We start from the raw sequence: 14184 nt of genomic DNA, 5'->3' as shown, positions 1-14184 counted from the left end.
AATATTGTCTACAATTTCACAAAATAAAATGTCAACATCGAATATGTGCTGTTGTTTTCATTCCAAATGAGTGACACTTCTAGTGTATAATGCAAGATTTTGTATCTTACTTTAAGAGAATTTTGCATCTTCTATAAAGTCCCTATTGTTATTATTCAATTTAAAAATCGGCCCTGAAGTCTTTCTTACATGTATTTAGGCAAATATACAAAGGAAAGCAATACATTCACCAGGCACTGATTAGATTCAGAATAAATTTAATTGTGTGACTCTCTCAGCTAGTTTCTAATATTTGGTTTTTCCTCCCCGGTGAGGCTATTAGCAGGAAGATCTCCCACTGTTAATTATGCCCCTTCCTGATCATTAAAGGTAGCTGAGTGGACACTGCCATCATAATCAGGCCTGGAAGAAAAATGCTACTTCATTTCTTTGTTAATGACTTGCTCAGTGAGCTATGGAGACTTGTTGAACTTTTACTATGTTCCTTAGGTTGCAAAGGAGAGAATGATATGAGGCAAGCATATTGTTGACATTTGCTTCTGATACACCCTATGATTCTTAAGAATGAAAAGCACAGCATACTAGAAAATTAGAAAAATCAAAGATTCTGATTATCTGACATACATAAAACATCATCTTTGGAATACTTTTATGCCATAGAAAGGAAATTATTGAACGTAGGTGTCTTTGTTTTATGCCACTTGAAAGAAAAAACAAGGTAGGATAATTAGGCTAACAGAACTGGCTTGTTTGATTTCTAATACGTACCCTTTTGAATGTAAACTGCCTTGCTACATTTCCTTACTGCACAGCAATTAAAATATAAGTTTCCCATGCAAATGAAAAGAGAATGATTAAGTTAGGATTTAATTTGTGGTTTTGGATTATCCTACTGACTAGACCCAACATCTTGTGCACAATCATCTCAGTAGTGACCTGAAAAGATGATTTCAGAAAAGTCTCCTTGCAGTGGTTCGCCATCCATGCATACGATTTTTGAGCATCTGTGACCGCCTTAGTCACTGAAAATATGGATACAAATAACGCCTATTTGAAGATGGGGACCTGTGATTTGGATCTGGAATGGTAAGATTTTACCCAGTAGATAGCACATTGAGGTAGAAGGTTACTCTTGTATAAAAGTAAGAAGAAGGAAAAAGAAAAATAGACTATTGAAAAACAGCAGTTGGATTGTACTGGTTTGTAATTTGTAACATGTAATCAGAAGATGAATTACTAAAGGTAACATTGCCCATATGTTATCGGAGTTTCAAAAAAATATCTATGAATGCTTCTTTATGTGACTATTCACTCTAACATGAGAAATACATTTAAAAATTACTTATTTGGTGTGATCCAAATGTTTAAAAAATTCTTAGCTTTTGAAAATAACACCTTATTTTTAATATCTATCTTTTGGTGTGTGTGTGTGTGTGTGTGTGTGTGTGTGTGTGTGTGTGTTTAATAGCACTGGAAAATTCAGAGAACTGGAAAGTTTAAAATGCTAACATGATGATCATTGCAAATTAACTCAATAAAGGAACTCATTAATCTGTTCTTGGGTTGTTGCCATTGCATGAATGGTCTGTTTTTGTGTTTTTATTAATACTGTTGACTCGCTAGAACAGGTGACATTTTTATCCCCTTAGGCTGTCCATTAGCCAAATGAAGGACCATCTGGAAAGGGATTCTGTTCTTTGAAAAATGTGACAGGGCTGATGGCTTTTTAACTGCTAGTCATCTATGATTGCTGGTAAACACTGGAAATTAGTGTTGATCCCTCAGAATTAAGAAGTTAGTCAAGTACTTAGAGATAAAGCAGGGGGAACACCTTTTAGCCAGATGTGCTCATCAATCCAGATTTTTTAAAAAAACCTGCCTTAGGTTTACTATTTTAGAAATTATATGTCAATAGTAGTATGGAAAAATAATTATTCTCGATGATTGTAATTTAATGGAAGATATAAAGCATCTTTTGGCAGCAATATACAAGGGAAATACCTTGATAAATTCTAGCCTGGATAACCAATACTGAGGGAATAAAAAAGTATATTTATGATAGTTTGTTGGCAATTTCCCTGAAGTGCTATTTTATAATAGTGGTGCTCAGATGAACAGAAGGAGATGGTTTTGATGGTTGGCTCCCTACAGCAGTTCATTCGGTCTCTTCATAACCACAATTAAAGGGTCTCTAATAGCATCATGTTAGAGAGGGATTTTAGTAGCCATTCTAATCTACACCTTCATTTTTCATAAGAAGATTCTGCATTCCAGAGGGGCTAGGTAACTTGCACAAGTTTAGTGACCAGAATGGCAATTTCTCCTGAAGGAGAATCTAAAAAAGCAAATATTTCTATCACAATGGTTCTCCTATTAATTCTTGAACTGGAAGCTACAGGAATTAGTGGTCAGTTTCGTTTTCTTTTAGTTACTCAATACAATCATGAATGCATCGATTAAAAGGGTTAAGTAATATGGGGAACGGCCAAAAAAGGTGAAGGGATTAAGAAGTACAAATTGGCAACTACAAAACAGTCACAGGAATGTGAAGTATAGCAAAGGGATTATAGTGAATAATATTGTAATAACTGTGTATGGTGCCAGGTGGGTACTAGACTTATTCAGGTGATCACTTTATAAGGCATATGACAGTCTAAATGCAGTGTTGTATAGTATGTATGTCAACTAATATAATACTGTATGTCAACTGTAATTGAAAAAATAAAGTAAAAAAGATGAAGTAATAAATATTGGGCATGAATGTACCTTTTAAAAAAAAGTTTAAAATTAAGCACATTCATTTAAACATATTTTATAGTTGCTTCCATTATAATTCATTTTCATACTTAATAAGAATAGAACTACTATCATGTCAGAGTCCAGAAATATTGTTTTTTCTTGGAAAGAATAGTCATTTAAAATCTAACTGCCTAATGAACCTTTTGTTGAAATTTTTTTTCTTCAATGTCACTGCACTAATAAATTGACTCCTATTTACAATCTCATGTATATTAATCCTATCCATAGTGCTTTAAAAAAAAAAAAAAAGAAAAGGAAGTAAGATTCTCTCCAGAACGTGTTGATGATAAGGGCGAGGAGTCCAACCAGCCTTGTGCAACTGTCACTGGAGGCAGTGAAATGTACATACCTTTCCAACTCCAGCACCTCTATTGTGGCTCAGACTGGTCTAAGAGCAGATCTGAAATCACCTTTCTTCCTAACTCCTGCCAAAGACTTCCCTTGCAGGCAGAAGGACAAAAATCCTGATAATGCCCACTGATCTATCTGGTCTACCCTTTTGAAAATCTCATTTCCCACCAGGTTATCCTTCTGCCTATACCAGTGGTCAGCAAACTCATTAGTCAACAGAACCAAATATCAACAGTGCAATGGTTGAAATTTCTTTTGCGAGCCAAATTTTTTAAACTTAAACTATATAGGTAGGTACATGGTTAACTTAATTAGGGTACTCCTAAGCTGGACTTTGCTAAAAACGTCCTCAATTTGATTGAGGTACGTTCGCTGAGGTCGACCCCTTCCAACTCTCCCATCCACACTCGTCTTGTATACTTGTTTCATCTATCTCCTTTCATTCATCCTCTCTATATGTCCAAACCATCTCAACATACCTTTCTCAATCCTCAACACTACATCTTCTTTCACTCCACAACGTTCCCTAAAATTAACTTAATAAACTTTACTTAAAGTTTTAAGTCTTAGTTAAACTATTGGTACGTTGAATAAAACTTGATATCATACTTAATAACGATATTATCTATTGATAAAATTAAATGCCTGTAGGATTTGCAGCTGGTTGGAAAAATACAGGTAACTTTATGCTTCGAATAGGTACTTTTGTCACCCGCGCACAATTTGCTGACGCGACTAGCACTAACCACTGCACAATGAGATTTCTGACTGACTGGCTCACTCAACTGGTGCATGAATCGTGCGCTTCCCCCGCAATGCATATTCCAAGGCCCGCCTGTGCTGCGTCTTCTGTTGCCCAACCGACCGACCGACACCCCCCACTTAATCTAACGCCACTTCTTCAAAACAGACTCACCCAGGCCGAAAACCAACTTCTGTGCATAGGCCACGACGTTTCAATCGCACTGTACGTGCGCACCCACATGTAGTATTTTGTGGAAGAGCCACACTCAAGGGGCCAAAGAGCCGCATGTGGCTCACGAGCCGCAATTTGCCGACCACTGGCCTATACTGTTTGTTATTTCAGGCCCCAAACACAGTCTCTTTATGTACTAAGCCCTTCTAACTGAGATGGTCTTTCCTCCTTTATTTGCTTAGCTTACTCAAATTGCAGCATGCTTGTCCACATAGAAATCTTTTCTAACTTCCCCACGTACATCAAACTGTCCTTAGCATAAGCTCTCACAGAACCATGTATCTCTTCTTCATAGCACTTATTACAGTCACAATCTTGCACTGATACACACAATGATTGGATTATGATTTTTGTTTTTGGTTTTTGCTCTCTGAGGACAGACGACAGAGACCATGCTGATTTCTGTCCATCGGTGTCAGTGGAGAGCTAGTTGATTAAATGACTTACTTTCATGGAGCTATGTTTATATTCTTATTTTGTAAATTAGGAAACTGAGACTTAACATGTGTGCATTGCATGCGGTCAAAGGGAGTGTCCATTGACTTTATGCTTTAATTTTAAATCTATTTGTGCCAGAACGGGTTTTTTTTCATGCTTACCCTTTGGAAATACCCAATCACTTGACTTACTCTCCTATTTCAAATGAGGCTCTCATTGATATTAAGTTGATTTTTACATTTCCTCTGCTCCTCTCTCATAAATGTAAAATACTTAGAAGATATCATTTATGTTTCTAAAATTAAAACTTGTTCTTCTTACTCTTGGAAAATAAAGGCAAAGATTACTTTCACCCTTTTTTTTTTTCATAGTCCCTGTTTGTCTAATCACAGCAAAATGAGACTCAAACAGTACAGAAGTTAGGGCTGAGCATTGGATATAGGTTTATAAATTGTTAAATCATTTATTTAAAATCTAACTTTAAACACCCACATCAGTGATTGCCAGTTTAAAGAGTAATTACCTATAATTCTGCCATGTTTCCACTGCCTGCAAAATGTTTTTCCTAGCCTGTTAACTTTTGTTTTATGTCTACCTCTGGGTGGAGAGACCAGACAAAACTAAAGACATTATACCCATGTGCTCTAAAAAGAGTCTTATTGATGTTGAAGCTTTTTAAGGAGTTCAAGAAAATGAAAGTAATGGGCTTTGTCATGCCAACAGAAACAAAGTGCTTTTAGTTCTTAAAGAACTGCTTAGAACAACATGGCAAGAGGCACAGTCAAATTATTTTGTCTGCTTGTCTAACATGAAGGCAACATTATCAGCTGACACCCTGCAGCTCTGAGATAACACTCTGGAGAAAGGCCTGGGTAGATGGTGTTTATCTTACAGGAGACAATTATTAGGTCATTTGGACGTTTCATATTTAATAAAAACTATTTAAATCAGAAACCATCAGACCTGCACTGATGGGACTTACATTTACATTGTACTCTCTGTCTGTCTCCAAAACGTGCTTGAATCCTTTTCATTTTTAAGAAGTACTCTTTAAAATGAAGGAAGCGTGTTAAATGCTTGGAATTACTTTTAAATTAAACCATACAGCTGACATGAATAAAAAGGGGACCTCCTAAAGCGGTCTGTAATGATAGGGAGAGAAACCAACTAGCACAACACTTGGCTTGTTTTTTCATAGCAGGTTTGCTCTGCGCTGCAGTGAAAATACTGAAAATGATTTCTGGTCCTGGCTGATATCACAAATCATAACTTGCATAAACTATAGGAGTAATCAAAGATCCATTTGCAAGGTGATTCATATGTGCATGGGCCAAACAGGAAATGTTCACTGTTTTATAATCAGGCCCACCAACATTTTTCATTCATCTCCCATTTCATTAAAGCTGGGAAAGAAGGAAAAGATGGGATCAAGTGTGAAAAAAATAATGAGGTTAGAAAGCAAGGCAGGCTCACTTTTTAAAGTCAAAAATTTACTTGCTATATATATGCAATTTCCAAGTGAACTGTATTTCATAAAGTAATCATAGAAATGGCTTTTTTTTTTCACAGCAAAGGGCTTTTTGAATCTTCAAATCAAACTGCAAAATGCACAACTTTGAACTCCTATGCGGAATAAATCATAATAATTAAGATCTCATTTTTTCAAGAAATCACATCTTACAGGTAGGTGAATAGGAGCCCAGGAAAACTATTTTCACTCTTTCTAATAATATAGATTTACTTAATCTGTAATTTAGCTATACACTAAGATGAAGTGTGTGTGTGTGCATATTGAACTCGAAGACACACTTTCGGATAAAATAGTTTATCTGGATAGAAGAGCTATTTGCCCAACACCTTCTGTTTTTATGCAAGAGTCCTGCAAATTTAGTAAAGATTTTAACTTCATTTTAGGAGTGTCCCATGAGAATTTTTTGAGATAACATTCTTCTAACTGAATGTGTGAGAGCAAGTACTGCTGGTAGAAAAAAAAATGCACAAAATTCAGCTTCAGCCTTTGACATAGCTATGTGTTGGTCCTGGTTTTGTTTGTTTTGGAGGTATATTCTTGCTTAAATTGCTTAAATTCCGTTTCTATCATTTTTTCCATCATTATATCTTTCCCATTCTACTAAGAAGAAACCAAAGTAGGAGGATGAAGCAGAATTATAAAGTCATTATGAAAACTAGAATCCTTTTAATAATGAAAAGAGCCACATAAAATAAGCACTTTATATCAGATAGATAGATGATAGAGATAGATAGATAGATAGATAGATAGATAGATAGATGATAGATAGATAGATGATAGATAGATAGATAGATAGATAGATAGATAGATAGATAGACAGACAGACATGTCAGCTAGGAAACCAAGAATGAGAAGAGGAAAGTGGATTAGGGAGTGGTGAATTACTAGTACTTTCTCCTTTAAGATATTTCAAATATGCTTTTATTGATTCTAGAGAGAGAACATAGTAGAGGAAGAGAGTTATAGAAACATCAATGAGATAGAAACATCAACATGGATTGGCTGCCTCCTGCACGCCCCCTACTGGGGATCAAGCCTGCAACCCAGGCTTGTGCCCTGACTAGGAATCTACCTGTGATCTCTTGGTGCATGAGTCGATGCTCAACCACAGAGCCACATCAGCTAGGCATCTCCTTTTTGATTTTTAACTCTTGCAAATATATATTGATTGATCCATCTTAAGTATTTTGAAAGCTTTTTATCATTTTCATTTCAGTTTTCAGTTGCTATTGTAGAAAAGTAAATTGGTAGCATCATTTTGGAAAACAATTTGGTTACACTGTCACAGTATAAAATTAGAATGTTTTGTTTTAGTAATTTCAGTGCAAACCCTATGAATACATTTGCAAAGTGTCACCAAATTTTATATAAAACTATACTAATGGACACCTTATTTAATTAAAATAAAACTGAGTACAACCAAAATTCTCATATATACAGAAGTGATTAAATAAATTGTGCTACATTCATATGAAAAATGATACAACTTTGCTTCCAACAGTAAACATATCTCTATTCACTGATATGGAAAGCATCTAAAGATATATACAAGTGGGAAAAATCAAGGTACAAGTATACTATGTAGAGTTTAATCCATTTCTTGTAAATAGAATACGAGCATATATTCAGAAAGATACATACACAGAGAAACATATATGATAATAATGGATATTATCTTCCACCTTGAGGGGATCACAGTGAAAGGTAACTAAAAATGTTGGAGGGCTTGAAAAACCAGCAGATAGAAGTTTTCTGGGTTTTTTAACACTTTATTTCTTTTATAAAATGTAACATACATTCAAAAAGTACATAAATCTTAAATACAAGGTCTAATGAGTATTGTAAAATAAAGAATGTCCTCATAAGATTTTACTTACATGTGAAATCTAAAGAACAAAAAAAAATGTACAAACAAAATTGAAACTGACTCATAGATACAGAGAACAGAACGATGGTTGACAGGCATATGGGATTTGGGTGCCTGGGTGAAAAAGGTGAAGGTATTGAGAAGTACAGATTGGTAGTTACAAAATAGTCATGGAATGTAAAGTACAGCATTGGGAATATAGTCAATAATATGATAACTATGGAACCTGCCAGGTGGATACTGGAAATATCAGGGGGAGCACTTTGCAAAGTATATCATTATCTAATCACTATGCCATGCACTTCAAACTAATATAAAATATTGGATGTAAACTGTAATTGAAAAACAATATTTCTAAAAAGAAGATGCTCGCGAAACGGTTACCAAAATGGCGGAGGTATAAGCGGACGTGTCCTGTGCCTTGTCCTGGAGCAGATAAGGGTGAGCAGCTGAAACGGGTAACATTCAGCCCGAATAGGTAGAGGATTTTCAGCTGAGAGATTGTCTGCAGCTATGAAAGACTGAGAACCCCCCAGGGAAAAAAAAGGACGGTTGGAGACTGAGGCTGAAGCCTCTCCTGGTGCGCCAGCTAAGCAGCGGAGACTGCGCCATCTTGGGTGGTTGTTGCCGGCATCCAGAGACCAGCTACTAACCTGGAAACAAGGGATCTCAAGCAGCGTGACTGCCTGAACTCAGACGAGCACTGCTTCGTCGCACGGAAAGCGCAACAGAGAGAGATCTACATAACCAAACACCTGGAGAAGAGAAATCATGGTGAAACAAAGAACCAACCCAAATATGAAAGAAAAACAGGCATCATCAGAAAAGGAAGTAAACGAAATGGAGGCAATGGAGGCAAGCAACCTGTCAGAGAAAGAATTCAGAGTAATGGTCATAAGGTGGATGAAAAGAATGGAAGACCAATTCAACAATATGTGTAGGAACCAAGAGGAAATGAAGAAGAACCAAGAGGAAATGAAGAGGAACCAAGAGGAAATGAAGAGAAACCATGAAGAATTGAAAAACGACATCACTGCCATAAAGAACTCAATAGAAAGCATCAACAGTAGACTAGAAGAAGCAGAGGACCGCATCAGCAAGCTAGAAGACAAGGTAGAAAAAAATACCCAAACAGAACAGCTTCTAGAAAAAAAAATTAAAAAGCAGGAGGAGAGCCTAAGAGAACTCTGGGACAATGCTAAACGAAACAACATCCGAATAATAGGGGTGCCAGAAGGAGAGGAAACTGAGCAAGGAATAGAAAACCTGTTTGAAAAAATAGTAACAGAAAATTTCCCTGATATAGGGAGGAAAAAACTCACACAAATCCAAGAAGCTCACAGAGTCCCAAACAAAATGAACCCGAAAAGACCGACACCAAGGCACATAATAATTAAATTGGCAAACACCAACGACAAAGCAAGAATCTTAAAAGCAGCCAGAGAGAGACAGAAAGTTACCTACAAAGGATCCCCCATCAGACTAGCGACCGATTTCTCAACAGAAACACATCAGGCAAGAAGGGAATGGAATGAAATATACAAAGTCATGCAAAGGAAGGGTCTGAATCCAAGAATACTATACCCAGCGAGGCTATCAATCAAAATTGAGGGTCAAATCAGGAGCTTCACAGACAAAAATGGTCTATGAGAGTTTATTACAACCATACCAGCAATGCAAGAAATGCTAAAGGGTCTGCTGTAAATAGAAAAAACAGGAAACAAAGAAGGAACGCAGCGGTAAAGAACAAAAATGGCGACTAACAAGTTTCTATCAATAATAACTTTAAATGTAAATGGATTAAATTCCCCAGTCAAAAGGCATAGGGTAAATGAGTGGATAAGAAAACATGACCCATATATCTGCTGTCTACAGGAAACCCACCTCAGAAAAAAAGACGCACACAGACTGATGGTGAAGGGATGGAAAAAGGTTTTTCAGGCCAATGGAAGTGAAAAAAAAGCCGGGGTAGCAATACTTATATCTGACAAATTAGATCTCAAAGTGAAGGACATAAAAAGAGATCAAGAAGGCCACTTCATAATACTAAAGGGAGCAGTCCAACAAGAAGAAATAACTCTGGTAAATATATATGCACCCAATATAGGAGCACCCAAATACGTAAGAAATCTTCTGGAGAAGATCAAGGGAGAGATTGACAGCAATACAATCATAGTAGGGGACCTAAACACCCCTTTATCGCCACTGGACAAATCCACTAAACAGAAACTCAGCAAAGAAACATCAATCCTAAATGACTCACTAGATCAGATGGAATTAATTGACATCTTCAGAACATTTCACCCCAAAGCCACAGAATATACATTCTCCTCAGGTGCACATTTGTCATCTTCAAAGATAGACCATATATTGGGTCACAGACAAAGTCTCTTCAAATTCAAGAAAATTGAAATCATATCAAGTATCTTCTCAGACCACAAAGGCATAAAACTGGAAATCAACTACAACAAAAACAATCCAAAAAAATCAAACACATGGAGACTAAATAGCATGCTATTAAACAATGACTGGGTCACCAGTGAGATCAAAGAAGAAATAAAAAACATCATGGCAACAAATGACAATGAAAACACAACAATCCAAAACCTATGGGACACAGCAAAAGCAGTCTTGAGAGGGAAGTTCATAGCTCTACAAGCCTACTGCAAGAAACAAGAAACAATGAGAATAAATGACCTAACTCTACAACTCGAAGAATTAGAAAGAGAGCAACAAAAAAAGCCCTCTGTAAGCAGAAGGAAGGAAATAACAAAGATCAGAGCGGAGATAAATGACATAGAGACCAAAAAAACAATACAAAAGATCAACAAAACCAAGAGCTGGTTCTTTGAAAGGATAAACAAGATTGATACACCTCTAGCCAGGCTCACCAAGAAACAAAGAGAGAGGACCCAAATAAACAAAATCAGAAATGAAAGAGGAGAAATAACAACAGACCCCACAGAAATACAAAGGATTGTTAGAAAATACTATGAACAACTCTACTCCAACACACTAGACAACCTGGAGGAAATGGACATATTCCTAGATAAATGCAACCTTCCAAAACTTAACCAGGAAGAATCTAAAAATCTCAATAGGCCAATAACTATGGAGGAAATCGAAGCAGTAATCAAAAAGCTTCCAGCAAACAAAAGCCCGGGGCCAGATGGCTTCACAGGGGAGTTTTACCAAACATTCAAGGAAGACCTAAAACCTATCCTCCTCAGACTATGTCGAAAGATCCAAGAGGAAGGAACACTTCCCAGCTCATTCTATGAAGCCAACATCACCCTAATCCCAAAACCAGATAAAGACAATACAATGAAAGAGAATTATAGGCCAATATCCCTCATGAACATAGATGCCAAAATCCTCAACAAAATCCTAGCAAATCGGATCCAGCAGTACATCAAAAAGATCATACACCATGACCAAGTAGGATTTATCCCAGGGATGCAAGGATGGTACAATATCCGCAAATCAATAAACGTGATACATCACATAAACAAATTGAGAGAAAAAAACCACATAGTCATATCAATTGATGCGGAAAAAGCATTTGACAAAATCCAACACCCTTTCTTGATAAAAACTCTCAGCAAGATAGGAATTGAGGGATCATACCTCAACATAATAAAAGCCATATATGACAAACCCACAGCCAACATCATAATCAATGGGCAAAAACTAAAACCATTCCCCCTAAAAACAGGAACAAGACAGGGATGCCCCCTCTCACCACTCCTGTTCAACATAGTACTGGAAGTACTAGCCATTGCGATCAGACACGAAGAAGAAATAAAAGGCATCCAGATTGGAAAAGAAGAAGTAAAACTGTCCTTATTTGCAGATGACATGATACTGTACATACAGAACCCTAAAGACTCCATCAAAAAATTATTAGACTTAATAAATGAATTCGGCAATGTAGCAGGATACAAAATTAATGCTAAGAAATCCATGGCATTTCTTTACACCAATAGTGAACTTACAGAAAGTGAAACTACAGAAGCAATCCCATTTACCATTGCACCAAAAAAATTAAAATACCTAGGAATAAACTTAACTAAGGAGGTAAAAGACTTATATGCTGAAAACTACAGGACACTGAAAAAAGAGATAGAGGAAGACATAAACAGATGGAAGAATATACCATGTTCATGGATTGGTAGAATCAACATCATCAAAATGTCCATACTACCCAAAGCAATTTATAGATTCAATGCAATCCCCATTAAATTACCAATGGCATATTTCACAAATCTAGAACGAACGTTCCAAAAATTCATCTGGAATAAAAAAAGACCCCGAATAGCTGCAGCAATCCTGAGAAAACACAAAGTAGGTGGGATCTCAATACCAGATATCAAACTGTATTACAAAGCCACTGTTCTTAAAACAGCTTGGTACTGGCACAAGAACAGACATATAGATCAATGGAATAGAATAGAGACCCCAGAAATCGACCCAAACCACTATGCCCAATTAATATTCGACAAAGGAGGCAAGAGCATTCAATGGAGTCAAGACAGTCTTTTCAATAAATGGTGTTGGGAAAATTGGACAGATACATGCAAAAGGATGAAACTAGATCACCAACTCACACCATACACAAAAATAAACTCAAAATGGATAAAAGACTTAAACGTAAGACGGGAAACCATAAAAATACTAGAGGAATCCACAGGCAGCGAAATCGCAAACATATGCCGAAGAAATTCCTTCTCTGATAATGCTCCTAGGGCAATGGAAACTAAAGAGAAAATAAACAAATGGGACTACATCAAAATAAAAAGCTTTTGCACAGCAAAGGAAACCATCAAAAAAACAACAAGAAGACCCACTACATGGGAGAACATATTTACTAATGATACCACCGATAAGGGTTTAATTTCCAACATATACAGGGATCTCATGAAACTTAACAAAAGGAAGATAAACAATCCAATAAAAAAATGGGCAACGTACCTAGATAGACACTTTTCGAAAGAGGACATACAGAAGGCAGAAAGACATATGAAAACCTGCTCAAAGTCACTAATTATACGAGAGATGCAAATCAAAACGACAATGCGTTATCGTCTCACACCTGTCAGAATGGCTATCATCAACAAATCAACAAACAGCAAGTGTTGGAGAGGATGTGGAGAAAAAGGAACCCTTCTGCACTGCTGGTGGGAATGCAGACTGGTGCAGCCACTGTGGAGAACAGTATGGAGCTACCTCAGAAGACTAAAAATGGAACTCCCATTTGACCCTGTGATCCCACTCCTAGGAATATATCCCAAGAAACCAGAAACGCCAATTAGAAAGGATATATGCACCCCTATGTTCATAGCAGCACAATTCACCATAGCTAAGATTTGGAAAAAGCCTAAGTGCCCATCAGCAGATGAGTGGATTAGAAAACTGTGGTACATATACACAATGGAATACTATGCTGCGGTAAAAAAAAAAAAAGGAACTCTTGCCTTTTGCAACAGCATGGATGGAACTGGAGAGCATTATGCTAAGTGAAATAAGCCAGTCAGAGAAAGATAAATACCACATGATCTCACTCATTTGTGGATTATAGAGAACAACATAGACTGATGAAAAAGGACAGACCCAAAGACTGAGAAACAGCGATCAGGCTATCAATCCCCAGAAGGAAAGTAGGGGAGGGCGGGGGTAAGGGGAAGAGATCAACAGAAGGACTTGTATACATGTATATAAGCCAAACCAATGGACATGGACAACAGGGGGATGGGAGCATGAGTTTGTGTGTGGGGGGGAGGTTGGGAGTTAAAGGGGGGGATGAGGACACATTTGTAATACCTTAACTAATAAAAAAAAAAAAGAAATTGAAAAAAAAAAAAGAAGATGCTCGCAACTTGGAATTTACCACCTAACTTTTCTTTATTCAAACCTCTACTTTCCCCACTAGAAGTAACTGCTAGCCTGATTTCCGTAACAATTCCCTTGCATTTCTTTATACTTTTGCCAACTGTGAAATGCATTATTTGCCTTATTTTATCAAATGTCATGTTTTTAATATTAATCCATATTGTTTGTATTAATATACTGTTCATTTATTGTAATTGCTAATTCATCTCATATGAATATTGCACAATTTATCCATTCTACTTTTGAGATTTTTTTTGTTAGGTCAAGTTTGAGGGTATTATGACATTTTTATTGTTTCAGATTTTGGGGTATTATAAATAAAGCTACCATTAA

Source organism: Myotis nattereri (assembly GCF_964212035.1).
Source record: "Myotis nattereri genome assembly, chromosome: 5".
NCBI classification, from domain to species: domain Eukaryota; kingdom Metazoa; phylum Chordata; class Mammalia; order Chiroptera; family Vespertilionidae; genus Myotis; species Myotis nattereri.
This window is presented reverse-complemented; position numbering follows the sequence as displayed.